Source organism: Hemitrygon akajei, chromosome 15 (genome assembly GCF_048418815.1).
Source record: "Hemitrygon akajei chromosome 15, sHemAka1.3, whole genome shotgun sequence".
Lineage (NCBI taxonomy): Eukaryota > Metazoa > Chordata > Chondrichthyes > Myliobatiformes > Dasyatidae > Hemitrygon > Hemitrygon akajei.
The window spans coordinates 1,052,598-1,068,274 of NC_133138.1; the positions used below are offsets into that span (position 1 = coordinate 1,052,598).

Here is a 15,677-nt window from a genome sequence, read left to right on the forward strand (position 1 = left end):
CTGCTCCCGGAACATAGTCCTCCGTACCTTTCCTACCGAACTGCACCTGGAACATAGTCCTCCGTACCTTTCCTATCGAACTGCACCCGGAACATAGTCCTCCGTACCTTTCCTACCGAACTGCACCTGGAACATAGTCCGCCATACCTTTCCTACCGAACTGCACCCGGAACATAGTCCTCTGTACCTTTCCAATTGAACTGGACCCGGAACATAGCCCTCCGTACCAATCCAATCGAACTGCACCCGGAACATAGCCCTCTGTACCTTTCCTACCGAACTGCACCCGGAACATAGTCCTCCGTACCTTTCCAATTGAACTGCACCCGGAACATAGTCCTCTGTACCTTTCCTTCCAAACTGCACCTGGAACATAGTCCTCCATACCTTTCCTACCGAACTGCACCTGGAACATAGTCCTCTGTACCTTTCCTACCGAACTGCACCTGGAACATAGTCCTCCGTACCTTTCCTACCGAACTGCACCTGGAACATAGTCCGCCATACCTTTCCTACCGAACTGCACCTGGAACATAGTCCTCCGTACCTTTCCTATCGAACTGCACCCGGAACATAGTCCTCTGTACCTTTCCAATCGAACTGCACCTGGAACATAGCACTCCGTACCTTTCCAATCAAACTGCACCCGGAACATAGCCCTCTGTACCTTTCCTACCGAACTGCACCCGGAACATAGTCCTCCGTACCTTTCCTACCGAACTGCATCCGGAACATAGTCCTCCGTACCTTTCCTACCGAACTGCACCTGGAACATAGTCCGCCATACCTTTCCTACCAAACTGCACCTGGAACATAGTCCTCCGTACCTTTCCTATCGAACTGCACCCGGAACATAGTCCTCTGTACCTTTCCAATCGAACTGCACCTGGAACATAGTCCTCCGTACCTTTCCTATCGAACTGCACCTGGAACATAGTCCTCCGTACCTTTCCTACCGAACTGCACCTGGAACATAGTCCGCCATACCTTTCCTACTGAACTGCACCTGGAACATAGTCCTCAGTACCTTTCCAATCGAACTGCACCCGGAACATAGCCCTCTGTACCTTTCCTACCGAACTGCACCTGGAACATAGTCCGCCATACCTTTCCTACCAAACTGCACCCGGAACATAGTCCTCTGTACCTTTCCAATTGAACTGCACCCGGAACAGTCCTCTGTACCTTTCCTACCGAACTGCACCCGGAACATAGCCCTCCGTACCTTTCCAATCGAACTGCACCCGGAACATAGTCCTCCATACCTTTCCTACCGAACTGCACCCAGAACATAGTCCTCTGTACCTTTCCAATCGAACTGCACCTGGAACATAGTCCTCTGTACCTTTCCAATCGAACTGCACCCGGAACATAGCCCTCCGTACCTTTCCAATCGAACTGCACCCGGAACATAGCCCTCCTTGCCTTTCCAATCGAACTGCACCCGGAACATAGCCCTCTGTACCTTTCCTACCGAACTGCACCCGGAACATAGTCCTCTGTACCTTTCCTACCGAACTGCACCTGGAACATAGTCCTCGGTACCTTTCCTACCGAACTGCACCCAGAACATAGTCCTCCGTACCTTTCCTACCGAACTGCACCTGGAACATAGTCCTCTGTACCTTTCCTACCGAACTGCACCTGGAACAAAGTCCTCCATACTTTTCCTACCGAACTGCACCTGGAACAAAGTCCTCCATACCTTTCCTACCGAACTGCACCTGGAACATAGTCCTCCGTACCTTTCCTATCGAACTGCACCCGGAACATAGTCCTCTGTACCTTTCCAATCGAACTGCACCCGGAACATAGCCCTCCTTACCTTTCCAATTGAACTGCACCCGGAACATAGCCCTCTGTACCTTTCCTACCGAACTGCACCTGGAACATAGCCCTCCGTACCTTTCCAATCGAACTGCACCCGGAACATAGCCCTCCTTGCCTTTCCAATCGAACTGCACCCGGAACATAGCCCTCTGTACCTTTCCTACCGAACTGCACCCGGAACATAGTCCTCTGTACCTTTCCTACCGAACTGCACCCGGAACATAGTCCTCGGTACCTTTCCTACCGAACTGCACCCAGAACATAGTCCTCCGTACCTTTCCTACCGAACTGCACCTGGAACATAGCCCTCTGTACCTTTCCTACCGAACTGCACCCGGAACATAGTCCTCCGTACCTTTCCTACCGAACTGCACCCGGAACATAGCCCTCCTTACCTTTCCAATTGAACTGCACCCGGAACATAGCCCTCTGTACCTTTCCTACCGAACTGCACCTGGAATATAGTCCTCCGTACCTTTCCTATCGAACTGCACCTAGAACATAGTCCTCCGTACCTTTCCAATCGAACTGCACCCGGAACATAGTCCTCTGTACCTTTCCAATCGAACTGCACCCAGAACATAGTCCTCCGTACCTTTCCAATCAAACTGCACCCGGAACATAGTCCTCCATACCTTTCCTACCGAACTGCACCCAGAACATAGTCCTCCGTACCTTTCCTACCGAACTGCACCTGGAACATAGTCCTCCGTACCTTTCCTACCGAACTGCACCCGGAACATAGCCCTCTGTACCTTTCCTATCGAACTGCACCTGGAACATAGTCCTCCATACCTTCCCCATTCATGTTCCTACACAAACATGTCTTAAACATTGCAATTGAACCCACACCCATCACATCTGCTGGCAGCTCATTCTACACTTTCACCACCTCTGAGCGAGAGGTTCCCCCTCAGGTTCACCTAAAAAACATTTCAACTTTCACCCTTATCCCATGACCTCTAGTTCTAGTCTCATCTAACCTCAGTGGAAAAAAAAGCATGCTTGCACTTCCAAAGTACAGACTTGAAGACTACAACTGAGTTCTGTTCCTTAGAAACGTTCATAATGTGAGCCAATTGTACATCAGAAATCAATAAAAGTGGGGGACGTCACGTGATGACATAGGATCGAAACGCGGGAATCCAGCTCTCCCGTAAAAAATCAGTAAATTAATGTTTAAGTGAAGAAAATTTAGTAAATACTTTCTAAAAGTTACTTATAAACTAGTCTGGATTGTTTCACACTATGTCTCATAAACAGAAGACGAAGAAAACTATTACTTTGAAGACAACGCAGGTTGGAACAGAATCGGGGCCCACTGCTGCGAGAGAGCCGCGGGCTCAAGTACGTTTTACCTCCGGCGATGCAGAACGGGAAGCTGCGGCAACATCAACCATTTCTAAAGAAAAAGACCAACAAGAACTGCGCAAACGTGAAGGAAGGAGAATGCGCAAACGCGAGCAACCTGAACTACAAATCCCAGTTACGATTGAAACCGGAAGTGAAAGTGAATCTGAGGTAGATTCAGATTCTCTGGATAAATCAGATGAAAATGGAGGTAAAGGTTTTTCTGGAAATATAGAAAAAACTGATGCAAATAATGCGTAAATTAGAAAAATTAAACACATTAAAAGAAATCCAAAAAATATGCAGATTATGTTTGATAAAATGATAAAAAGACAGGATAAAATGGAAAAGAGATTACAGACTTGGAGGTCACAACGGAAGACATGGTTGAAAGAATGAATAAAATGGAAGATAATATCTCTGCCTGGACATCAGAAAGAAAATAATTGTTGGAAAAAGTGGATAAGCTTGAAAATTTTAGCAGATGAAACAATATTAAGATTGTAAGACTTAAAGAAGATATAGAAGGAGAAGATCCAATAAATTTTTTTCAAAAATGGATCCCTGAAAACTTGGAACTGGAAGAAGGAACCTCTAATTGAAATTGAAAAGGCTCATAGAGCCTTAAGATCAAGACCTCAAGCTGATCAAAATCCACGATCAATTTTGATAAAATGTTTAAGATATCAAGATAAAGAAAAGATCCTGAAGGTGGCTGCCCAATGTGCCAGAAAGAGAAAAGGGCCATTGACGATAGAAGGGAAAGCAGTTCTTTTCTATCCTGATAAGTTATAACCTTTTGAAGAGAAAGAAGGAATTTAACCCAGTGAAAAAAGCTTTATGGGAAAAGGGTTATAAATTCATAATACATCACCCAGCAACACTGATAATTTTTTTGGAGGATGGAAAAAGAAGATTTTTTACTGATTATCAAGAAGCGGAAGAGTTCGCACAAAAACTCCCAAATATTCACTAACTACACATAGAGATTTCAAAGCGTAATGGATTAAAGATGGACAGTGAATGGAATTGATGGACATTTAAGGACGATACAGGGGGAGAAAGGCAAAATTTGAGAAATATTAATTGAGAGTAGTAATTTTTTTTTCTTCTCATATATATACTTTTTTATGTTGCAGGGGAGCTGGGGGAGCTTTGGATCGATTGCTACGGGATTCACGTGTGTAATCATGGCGATTGCCATGACCCGTACAACAGAGGGGGGTAATGTTGTGTTCTTTTTTATCCACAACATTAGTAGGGGGGTATTTTGTTTTTTTCTTTATAATCTATTTTTCTTCTATCTTTCTTTCTTTGCCTGGATGATCGGTGGGGACACACATAGCAACATGGAGAATTTTAAAAAGACTCCCCAAGGTACCACGAAAGTTGAAAGATTAGGTATTATTATAGATTGGAGTAACCCAATTAAAAATGACTAATTTACTGAATTTTTAAAGTTTTAATGTTAATGGGCTTAATGGACCGGTGAAAAGAAAAAGAATCTTAACATACATTAAGAAAATGAAAATAGATATAGCTTTTTTACAAGAAACACACTTAACAGAGATAGAACATCAGAAATTAAAAAGAGATTGGGTTGGAAATGTTATTGCGGCTTCATTTAACTCAAAGGTGAGAAGAGTTGCAATTTTGGTTAATAAAAATTTACCAATTAAAATACAAAACGTATTAATTGATTCGGCAGGGAGATATGTAATTATACATTGTCAAATTTTTTCAGAACTATGGACTCTTATGAATATTTATGCACCAAATGAAAATGATGTAAAATTTATACAAGAGGTCTTTTTGAATTTGGCTAATGCACATGACAAAATATTAATAGGTGGAGATTTTAACTTTTGTCTAGATCCAGTTTTAGATAGATCAACAAAGGTTGTCACAAAATCAAAAGTAGCAAAATTAACTTTATCATTGATGAAAGATTTAAATTTGATTGATATATGGAGAAGAATTAACCCAAAAGAAAGTGATTATTCATTTTATTCAAATAGACACAAAACTTATTCAAGGATAGATTTTTTTCCTATTAACAACGAATATTCGACAGAGTGAAAAATATGGAATATAAAGCAAGAATATTATCAGATCATTCTCCTTTGATAATGATAGATAAAGAGGAAACAATTTATAGATGGAGATTTAATTCAATATTATTAAAACATCAAGATTTTTGTGATTTTATGAAAAAGCAGATTCAGTTTTTTTAAGATACAAATTCACATTCAGTTGATGATAAATTTATATTCTGAGAAGCAATGAAGGCATATTTGAGAGGTCAGATAATAAGTTATACTTCTAAAATTAAGAAAGAATATATGATAGAATTAGAATTAGATATGATTAGAAAAAGAGATTACAAAATTAGAAAAATCTCAAAGATATATGACAGAAGAAAAACGAAGACAACTTGTTAACAAGAAGTTACAATATAATACACTTCAGACATATCGAACAGAAAAAGCAATTATGAGAACTAAACAGAGATATTATGAACTAGGTGAAAGCTCACATAAGGTTCTTGCTTGGCAGTTAAAAACAGACCAGACTTCTAAAACGATAAATGCAATTCAAACAAGAGTAAATAAAATTACTTATAAACCTTTAGAAATTAATGAAACTTTTAAGAATTTTTATTCTAAACTGTATAAATCAGAATCACAAAATGATAATGTCAAGATAGAAAGGTTTTTATCACAAATAACTCTTCCAAAATTGAATTTGGAAGAACAGAAGGGATTAGATGTGCCTTTTACATTAAAAGAGGTCAAAGAAGCTCTAGGATCACTTCAGAGTAATAAATCTCCAGGAGAAGATGGTTTTCCGCCCGAATTTTATAAAAAGTTTAAAGATTTATTAATTCATCCTTTTATGGAGTTAATACACCAAGCGGAAAGAACGCATAAACTTCCAGAATCTTTTTCAACAGCTATTTTAATAGTATTACCAAAAAAAGATAGAGATCTTTTAAAGCCAACATCATATAGACCTATTTCTTTGTTAAACACTGACTATAAAATAATAGCAAAAATTTTATCTAACAGATTATCTAAATACTTACCAAAATTAATACATATGGATCAAACAGGATTTATCAAAAACAGACAATCGGTAGATAACGTAACCCGGTTACTTAGTATAATTCATTTGGCACAAAAGAGGGAGGAAATGAGTGTGGCAGTTGCTTTAGATGCAGAAAAAGCATTTGATAGATTGGAATGGGATTTTTTATTTAAGGTATTGGAAAAATATGGATTAGGAGTATCCTTTATAAAATGGATTAAAACCTTAAATACTAATCCCAAAGCTAAAGTAGTGACAAATGGTCAAATTTCAACACCATTTCAGTTAACAAGGTCAACTAGGCAAGGTTGTCCATTATCACCTGCTTTATTTGTGTTGGCGATAGAACCATTAGCTGAATTAATTAGAATGGACCCAGATATTAAGGGTTTCAGAGTTAACCAGGAGGAATACAAGATTAACTTATTTGCTGATGATGTTCTGCTTTATTTAACAAACCCATTGTACTCGTTGCGTAAATTATCCTCTAGATTAGGAGAATATGGGAAAATATCAGGCTACAAAATAAATTGGGATAAAAGTGAAATTTTACCTCTTACTAAAGGAGATTATCGTCAATGTCGATTAATAACTCAATTTAGATGGCCGATAAACAGTATAAAATATTTAGGTATAAGAGTTGATAATGATATAAAGAACTTGTATAAATTAAATTATTTACCATTATTGAAAAAAATTCAAGAAGATCTTGATAAATGGATGATATTACTAATAACATTAGTAGGTAAAGTAAATATGGTAAAAATGAATATATTCCCTAGATTACAATACTTATTCCAATCACTACCATTACAACTACCCCAGAAGTTTTTTCAAGAGTTAAATAAATATGTGAGGAAGTTCCTTTGGAAAGGTAAGATGTCAAGAATATCATTGGAAAAATTGACATGGAAATTTGATCTAGGAGGGTTACAACTTCCAAATTTTAAGAATTATTATAAAGCAAATCAACTTAGATTTATTGCATCTTTTTTTGACAAAGATAAACCGGCATGGATTAAAATAGAACTAGATAAAATAGGAGAAAATACACCAGAAGATTTTATATATAAATGGGAATCTAAATGGATATGGGAAAAGAAAGAATCTCCTATATTAAAACATTTGATTGATTTATGGAATAAAATAAATGTTGATGATGAAGTAAGGAATTCTTTATTAGCAAAGAGATCTTTAATTCAAAACAGACTTATTCCTTTTACAATGGATAATCAACTTTTATATAATTGGTTTCAAAAAGGGATTAGATATATAGGAGATTGTTTTGAAGGAGGTATATTAATGTCATTTGATCAATTAAAGAATAAATATAAAATATCAAACAACACTCTTTTTTGTTACTTCCAATTAAGGGCTTATTTAAGAGAAAAATTGGGTCAAACAATATTATTGCCGAAATCTAATGAAATAGAAACTTTAATTCAAAAAGGAAAAACTAAAAAATTTATTTCTTGTATGTATAGCTTGATTCAAAAACAGGCAATTAAACAAGGAATCCATAAGTCAAGACAAAAATGGGAAACTGACTTGAATATTAAAATTGAAGAAACAAATTGGTCAAGACTATGTCTTGATAGTATGACAAATACAATAAATGTCTGGTTACGATTAGTGCAATATAATTTTTTTTACATCAATTATATATTACACCACAAAAAATAAATAAATTTACCCCAGTTTATCTGATCAGTGTTTCAGATGTAACCAAGAAATTGGTACTTTTTTACATTCTACTTGGTCTTGTTCTAAAATTCAACCTTTTTCGACAAATTTAAGAGTTTTACTGGAACAAATTATTGGAACACAACTTCCGCATAACCCAATATTATTTTTATTAGGTGTTATTGCAGGGATAAAACCGAAACCCAAATTGAATAAGTATCAGAAAGAATTCATAAAAATTGCACTGGCAGTAGCTAAAAAGGCTATTGCAGTTACTTGGAAATCGGATTCATACTTAAGTTTAGATTGTTGGAAGAATGAAATTTCCAGCTGTATTCCACTTGAAAAAATTACTTATAATTTAAGAGATAAATAAGAAACATTTTTGAAAATTTGGCACCCTTATTTACAAAAGACAGGATTAAATATATAGGTGCTCCGAAGATAAAATAATTGGTTATTTGGGGAAAGAAATAAATATATCTACTAAAGTTATTATGAACTCCGTGGAGCATGTGGGGATCTTCCGATATCCAGGCATTCTTTCTCTCTTTCTTTCTTTTTTCTTCTATAGGGATGTTAGGGGGGAGGGGTTGGGGGAGGGGTTAAGGGGAGGGGGAGGGGTAGATAATTTTTTTTCTTCTGAAAATTTTTTTTAAAAATATGGGGGGGGCGGTGGTTACAGAAATTTCTGTAACAGGAGAGCAAGCAGTAGCCAGTCAGCTTCACGGACTTAGTGAGCTCATAGCCTCCACCCAGTGCTCCCAGCCCCTGATCATTATAGCTCAGCAGGTGGGATTAGACAACACGGTTCTGAATTGGCAGAGCAACTCTGAAACAGTCAGCAAATTCATTCCAAAAGCTTCTCAAATGTTCACTATGCTCCAGCTGGGATCTGCACTATTTAATAAATGTCCAACTCTTGGTCACTCAACCTGTCAGCCACACCAGCTTTAGCGCCCCCCCCCCCCCCACCCCCAGCACAACTGAAGAAGGGGAGCAGCTCGAACCAACTCGCCCGAGACTGGTCTACACTAACCCATGAACAGAAGTTTGTATAAAGCAACATTGACACCTATCCACAACAGCCCACACCATGCTAGGCCAGTCTCACCTTGCTGTTCCTGGTGACACTCTTTCCACGCCGGTGGAGACAAATAAATTGTGTCTATCTGAAAAACATGGATTACACAGTCAGCATTGTGCCTGCTCCCAGCTCCCCCTGGAACCATCCTACTGTCCCACCTCCCCTCACCATCACACTACACCACCCCCACACCAAACAACCCTACACACCACCCACCCCACTACCCCAAACTCAACCCCATCTCACCTCACCAGCACACTACCCCAAACTCACACCTCACTATCACACTACACCACCCCCATACTACACCAACCCACACCAAACAGCCCCACATCACCACCCAACCCACTAACCCAAACTCAACCCATCTTACCTCACCATCACACTACACCACCCCCATACACCAACCCCACATCACCACCCACCCCACTACCCCAAACTCAACCCCATCTCACCTCACTCCCCACCCTAATCTCAACTTCCTCACCACATCATCCCACCAACCCAAATTCAATCACATCTCAGCACCCCATTCCCCACCTCACCAGAAACTGAATCACATCTCACTACACTTCCTGACATCATCACATCACACTGCTCACCCCAAACTCAACCACATCATCCCATCACCCTAAACTCAACCCCATCTCATCACCCATCTCACACTCAACCACATCACACCACCCCAACACAAACTCAACCACATTTCACCAACCCCACCCTAAACTCAACTCCATCTCACCTTCAACCCAACCCAAATTGTAATATCTCTCAACCATATCTCAACACATCATCCCACCACCCTAAACTCAACCCCATCTCACCAGCCCCACCCCATCCCAAAATCAATCGCACCTCACTGCCCCCACACCAAACTCAACCACACCTCACCGCCCCCACCCTAAACTCAACCACACCTCACTGCTCCCACCCCCAAACTCAACAACACTTCACCGCCCCCCCACCCAAACTCAACCACACCTCACCACACTCCCTGACCCCACCCCACCCAAACAGCATTATCTCACCACAGTACTCAACACCATCCCAACCCCACCCCAAATCACCACATCTCACCACGCTGCCCCATACCACCACTGTTCCACACCATTACAGTGTCACATCCCCACCCCATCACACCACCAAATTGCATCCAACCCCATCTCTTTCCCTCTCAACCACTTGAACCAACTACCCCATCAATAATCCGCTCTGCCCCACTTCTGCTTCATTTTTTTCCTCCTTGTAAAGTATAATGGCAGTTGGCAGACTAATATAGGGTAATTACCGCCACCTACACAGCTGGAGGGTGGAGCAAAGAGACAGGAAATACACCCACTAAATTCTACATCACAAAATAAAACTCAAATAGCATCAAAAGTATATGCCTTTCAGATAGTCCAATACACTCTTATGTACATTACGATGGCAGTATTATCCTGTCAAACTTTCCATGTTAAACAAGAGAATCTGCAGATGCTGGAAATCCAAGCAACACACACAAAATACAGGACTGCCAAAGGGTCTCAGCCCGAAATGTTGATTGTACAGTACTTTTTTCCATAGATGCTGCCTGCCCTGCTGAGTTCCGCCAGCATTTTGTGTGTTTCCATGTTAAACAATGAGTTCAAATCAAAGATTTCAATATAGCAATTAGATGTTCCCTTTGCACCTCATAGGAAATGCATTCAAACAACATATGTTGCACTACCTTGACAAGTGCACTCCCTACAAACGCCTATATCATGCATTAATTGAACAGGTAATTATTCAACCTAGTGTGCCCAACCCAAAAATGTAGAAGTGCAACTTCTTCTCTCCTTTTATACACATCTCCCAGTTGAGTTAACACCTGTATGATCTGTCATTGGATCTTTTGAACCATCTTTGCAGATATATATGTAAGAAGCCATAATATCAGCCTTCCTGTGCCACTGATATACAATCATTCATCTTGATCTTTTCTTGAAGGTCCAAATCAAACACAGGCAAAGGGAAAAACTATGGAGGTGCAACAGAAAGGGATACACTGGGACCACAATTCCCTTTAAACAACCCAAAATTTTGTGCCCATTCATTTCCCAATCACCCAAAACAGAAAACTTTGCAAATACAATGCTCCCAACACTCTACTAATATTGCCAAAATTGGCTGACCAACTTTATGTCCTCTTACATTAACCCAATAAACCATTGCTAACTGTAACCTGTGTAGATATAAAGGTAATTCACCCATTTCTACTAGTAATGTTCATGATTTAATAGCACCACAACAAAATGCCTTAACTTTATCTAGGGACTTTAAGACCATTGGTGTGGCTGACCCATGATCAACACATTCATAATCAAAGACAGATCTGATTAGAGCAATACGTATATATTTGTTTAAGTGTCTTCCTACTCCACCCAATCACATCCAACGAAGCACCTGAACACCTTAAGGGCTTTTTTTTTACACTTCTCAAGAATATTATTCACCTGCACTTTCCATATTAGCCTTGTGTCTATCCACATACCTAGAAACTTTACCATATAACCTGAGATCAGTTGTGGGTGTAATGTTCTTTTTAAAAAAGCAAATAATTTGAGTCTTTGCAACAGAGAATTTAAACCCCCGCCGTTCTCCCCATTTCTCTATTTCATTAATAGTTGCCTACAGTTTCCTAACTATATACTTTATATTCCTTCCCCTTCTGCTTCAGATTAGCAACGAACAGGCCAATACATTACACTAATTAACTCGTAAACAACGACTTGAGACAACTCACCACCGCGACCTCTGCCTTAAGCACCACCCCACGCTCCAACACTGCGCATGCGAGTTGCCCGCACTGTCGTCACCTGACCAGCTGCCAGAAAGAGGGTTAATCCCGCCCAGATGCGCAGCTCCGCCTCCTTCCTCTGAGCACACCCACGAATCAGAGTCCGCCCCCGACCTGACGGGCTCTGAATCTCCGTCATATCACTGTGATGAGATGCAGTGTCGGCTCCCTCACCCATATTCCAACTCCATCTCAATCACATCGCCTAAGTGACTACCGTCTCGTTGCACTCACATCCACCATCATGAAGTGTTTTGAGAGGCTCGTCATGGGGGGGGGGGGGGGCAGGGTTGTGTGCTCAGTCCACTGCTGTTCACTCTGCTGACCCACGACTGTGCTACAACACACAGCTCGAACCATATCATCAAGTTTGCCGATGACACGACCGTGGTGGGTCTCATCAGCAAGAACGACGAGTCAGCTCACAGAGAGGAGGTGCAGCAGCTAATGGATTGGTGCAGAGCCAACAACCTGTCTCTGAATGTGAACAAAAGAGATGGTTGTTGACTTCAGAAGGGCAAGGAGCGACCACTCCCCGCTGAACATCGACGGCTCCTCGGTAGAGATCGTTAAGAGCACCAAATTTCTTGGTGTTCACCTGGCGGAGAATCTCACCTGGTCCCTCAACTCCAGCTCCATAGCAAAGAAAGCCCAGCAAGGTCTCTACTTTCTGCAAAGGCTGAGGAGAGTCCATCTCCCAACCCCCCCATCCTCATCACATTCAACAGGGGTTGTATTGAGAGCATCCTGAGCAGCTGCATCACTGCCTGGTTCGGAAATTGCACCATCTTGGATCGCAAAACCCTGCAGTGGATAGTGAGGTCAGCTGAGAAGATCTTCGGGGTCTCTCTTCTCTCCGTCACGGACATTTACACTACACGCTGCATTCGCAAAGCAAACAGCATTATGAAGGACCCACGCACCCCTCGTACAATCTCTTCTCCCTCCTGCCATCTGGGAAAAGGCACAGAAGCATTTGGGTTCTCACGACCAGACTATGTAACAGTTTCTCCCCCCAAGCTATCAGACTCCTCAATACCCAGAGCGTGGACTGACACTTTATTATGGTCGGGCCTGAAACACGACTGTGCTTTTTTCCATAGATCCTCCCTGGCCTACTAGGTTTTTCCAGCAGTTTGTGCATGTTGCTTTGAATTCCAGTATCTGCAGATTCTTTCTTGTTCTAGTTCTGCCCTTTATGCAGTCCCGGGTAGGTCTGTAGTCTAGTGTAGTTGTTGTCTCACCTTCAATGCATGCCCTCTGGTAGAAAACAATATTCTCAGTCCAATCTATCTATGCCCTTCATAATCTTGTAAACCTCTATGAGATCCCCCCTCAGCCTCTGGCACTCCAGAGAAAACAACCGAAGTTTTTCTAGCCTCTTTTGATAGCACACACCTCTAAACCAGGCAGCGTCCTGGTAAACATCTTCTGCACCCTCTCCAAAGCCTCCACATCTTTCCTATATAGGGGGAGAGGGGGCACAAAACAGTGCAGGCATTACAATAAATAATAAACAAGACAATAGGGCATCGACTGTACCCTTTTTCCATAGATGCTGCCTGGCCTGCTGAGTTCCTCCAGTATTTTGTGTGTGTTGCAATACTCCAGACGTGGCCAAATGAGAATTTTATAAATGTGCTGCATAACCTCCTGACTTCTGAACTCAGTGCCTTGACTAATAAGAGCAAGCAATCCATAAGCCTTCTTAACCACATTATTGATCTGTGCAAGTGCACTGTCCCCTTGCAATTATCTGGGCGAAATTCCACCTGACATTTTTCAGCCCATATCTGCAACTGATCTATATTGTGCTGAACCAATCTTGGTATCTTCCGCAAATTTACTAACTCACCCATCTACATTTTCATCCAGGTCATTTATATCAATGGTCCCCAAAGCTGTGCTACCAGGTCACAAGGAAACAATATGATTTGGCGACATGAAACGATATGAGTCAGCTGCACCTTTCCTCATTCCCTGTCTCGCTCACAGTTGAACTTGAACGTACACGAGGTCATCAGTCGCCTAAATGCAGTGATACCCTCGTGCCAGGGATCACTGGTTGGCCTTGGGTAACCGGCCGCCTTGTGCGGCCGGCATAAAGTGCTGTTGCTACTGGCCTGGAGCACGGACAGATCGGTGCTGCCTCTAAACCTGTTTAGCACACCAAATGTTCGTCGGGAACCCGGTGCTAAAATATTCACAGATGACCTAATTCGGGCTCAGGGTTTCGTAAGTAGCAGAGCAGCTACCTCGCTGTGATCTGCAGAAAGTCATCCCTCGAGCCAAACTTTTATCGGCCAAATAGATCCTACAAGGGGGGGTGGGCACGCGCCCTGTCGCACTCCTCGCTTGGTCAGTTGGTCACTCTCTCTGGACTGCGACCACCACAGCCCCTGTACGGGGACCTCTGGCCCTTACCTTGTCCTCTCACTGGTGTGTTGCAATGATTTTATATGTTCATACGAGGAAATTATGCGCTGTGTGTTTAAGATCCAAATGTTACTTATTTATAAGTGAGTTATAATTGACTTATCACTATATTCATGCAAGGAAAATATGCGCTGTGTGTTTAATATTAAATTCATTTTAGAAACAAAGTTAAGTGTAGTAGCCACTTATAAGTGACTTATAGATAGATAGAAAGATACTTTATTCATCCCCATGGGGAAATTCAACATTTTTTTCCAATGTCCCATACACTTATTGTAGCAAAACTAATTACATACAATACTTAACTCAGTAAAAATATGATATGCATCTAAAATCACCCTCTCAAAAAGCATTAATAATAGCTTTTAAAAAGTTCTTAAGTAGTTTACTTAAATACATTGAGTCCTAACCCCGGCACTTTAACATATCTTACTCCTGGCGGTTGAATTGTAAAGCCGAATGGCATTGGGGAGTATTGATCTCTTCATCCTGTCTGAGGAGCATTGCATCGATAGCAACCTGTCGCTGAAACTGCTTCTCTGTCTCTGGATGGTGCTATGTAGAGGATGTTCAGGGTTTTCCATAATTGACCATAGCCTACTCAGCGCCTTTCGCTCTGCTACCGATGTTATACTCTCCAGTACTTTGCCCACGACAGAGCCCGCCTTCCTTACCAGCTTATTAAGACGTGAGGCGTCCCTCTTCTTAATGCTGCCTCCCCAACACGCCACCACAAAGAAGAGGGCGCTCTCCACAACTGACCTATAGAACATCTTCAGCATCTCACTACAAACATTGAATGACGCCAACCTTCTAAGGAAGTACAGTCGACTCTGTGCCTTCCTGCACAAGGCATCTGTGTTGGCAGTCCAGTCTAGCTTCTCGTCTAACTGTACTCCCAGATACTTGTAGGTCTTAACCTGCTCCACACATTCTCCATTAATGATCACTGGCTCCATATGAGGCCTAGATCTCCTAAAGTCCACCACCATCTCCTTGGTCTTGGTGATATTGAGACTCAGGTAGTTTGAGTTGCACCATATCACAAAGTCCTGTATCAGTTTCCTATACTCTTCCTCCTGTCCATTCCTGACACACCCCACTATGGCCGTGTCATCAGTGAACTTCTGCACATGGCAGGACTCCGAGTTATATTGGAAGTCTGATGTGTACAGGGTGAACAGGACCAGAGAGAGCATAGTCCCCTGCGGCGCTCCTGTGCTGCTGACCACCGTGTCAGACCTACAGTCTCCCAACTGCACATACTGAGGTCTATCTGTCAAGTAGTCCACTATCCAATCCACCATGTGAGAGTCTACTCCCATCTCCGTTAGTTTGTGCCTTAAGATCTTGGGCTGGATGGTGTTAAAGGCACTAGAGAAG

General features: G+C 41.7%; 1 protein-coding gene across 3 annotated transcripts in view; it reads right to left on the reverse strand.

Moving 5' to 3' along the window:
• Positions 1-11,900, reverse strand: part of faxdc2 (fatty acid hydroxylase domain containing 2) — a 113,505-nt gene extending 101,605 nt beyond the window's left edge. For 2 of the 3 annotated variants that reach the window (XM_073067044.1, XM_073067042.1), the window contains exons 1-2: positions 11,805-11,900; positions 9,065-9,122 (exon numbers count right to left, since the gene is read on the reverse strand). The gene's annotated coding sequence lies outside the window, so the exon portion shown is untranslated. The remainder of the gene's footprint in view (positions 1-9,064; positions 9,123-11,804) is intronic. The other variant, XM_073067043.1, reaches the window with a different exon arrangement.
• Positions 11,901-15,677: the final 3,777 nt, after the last annotated feature.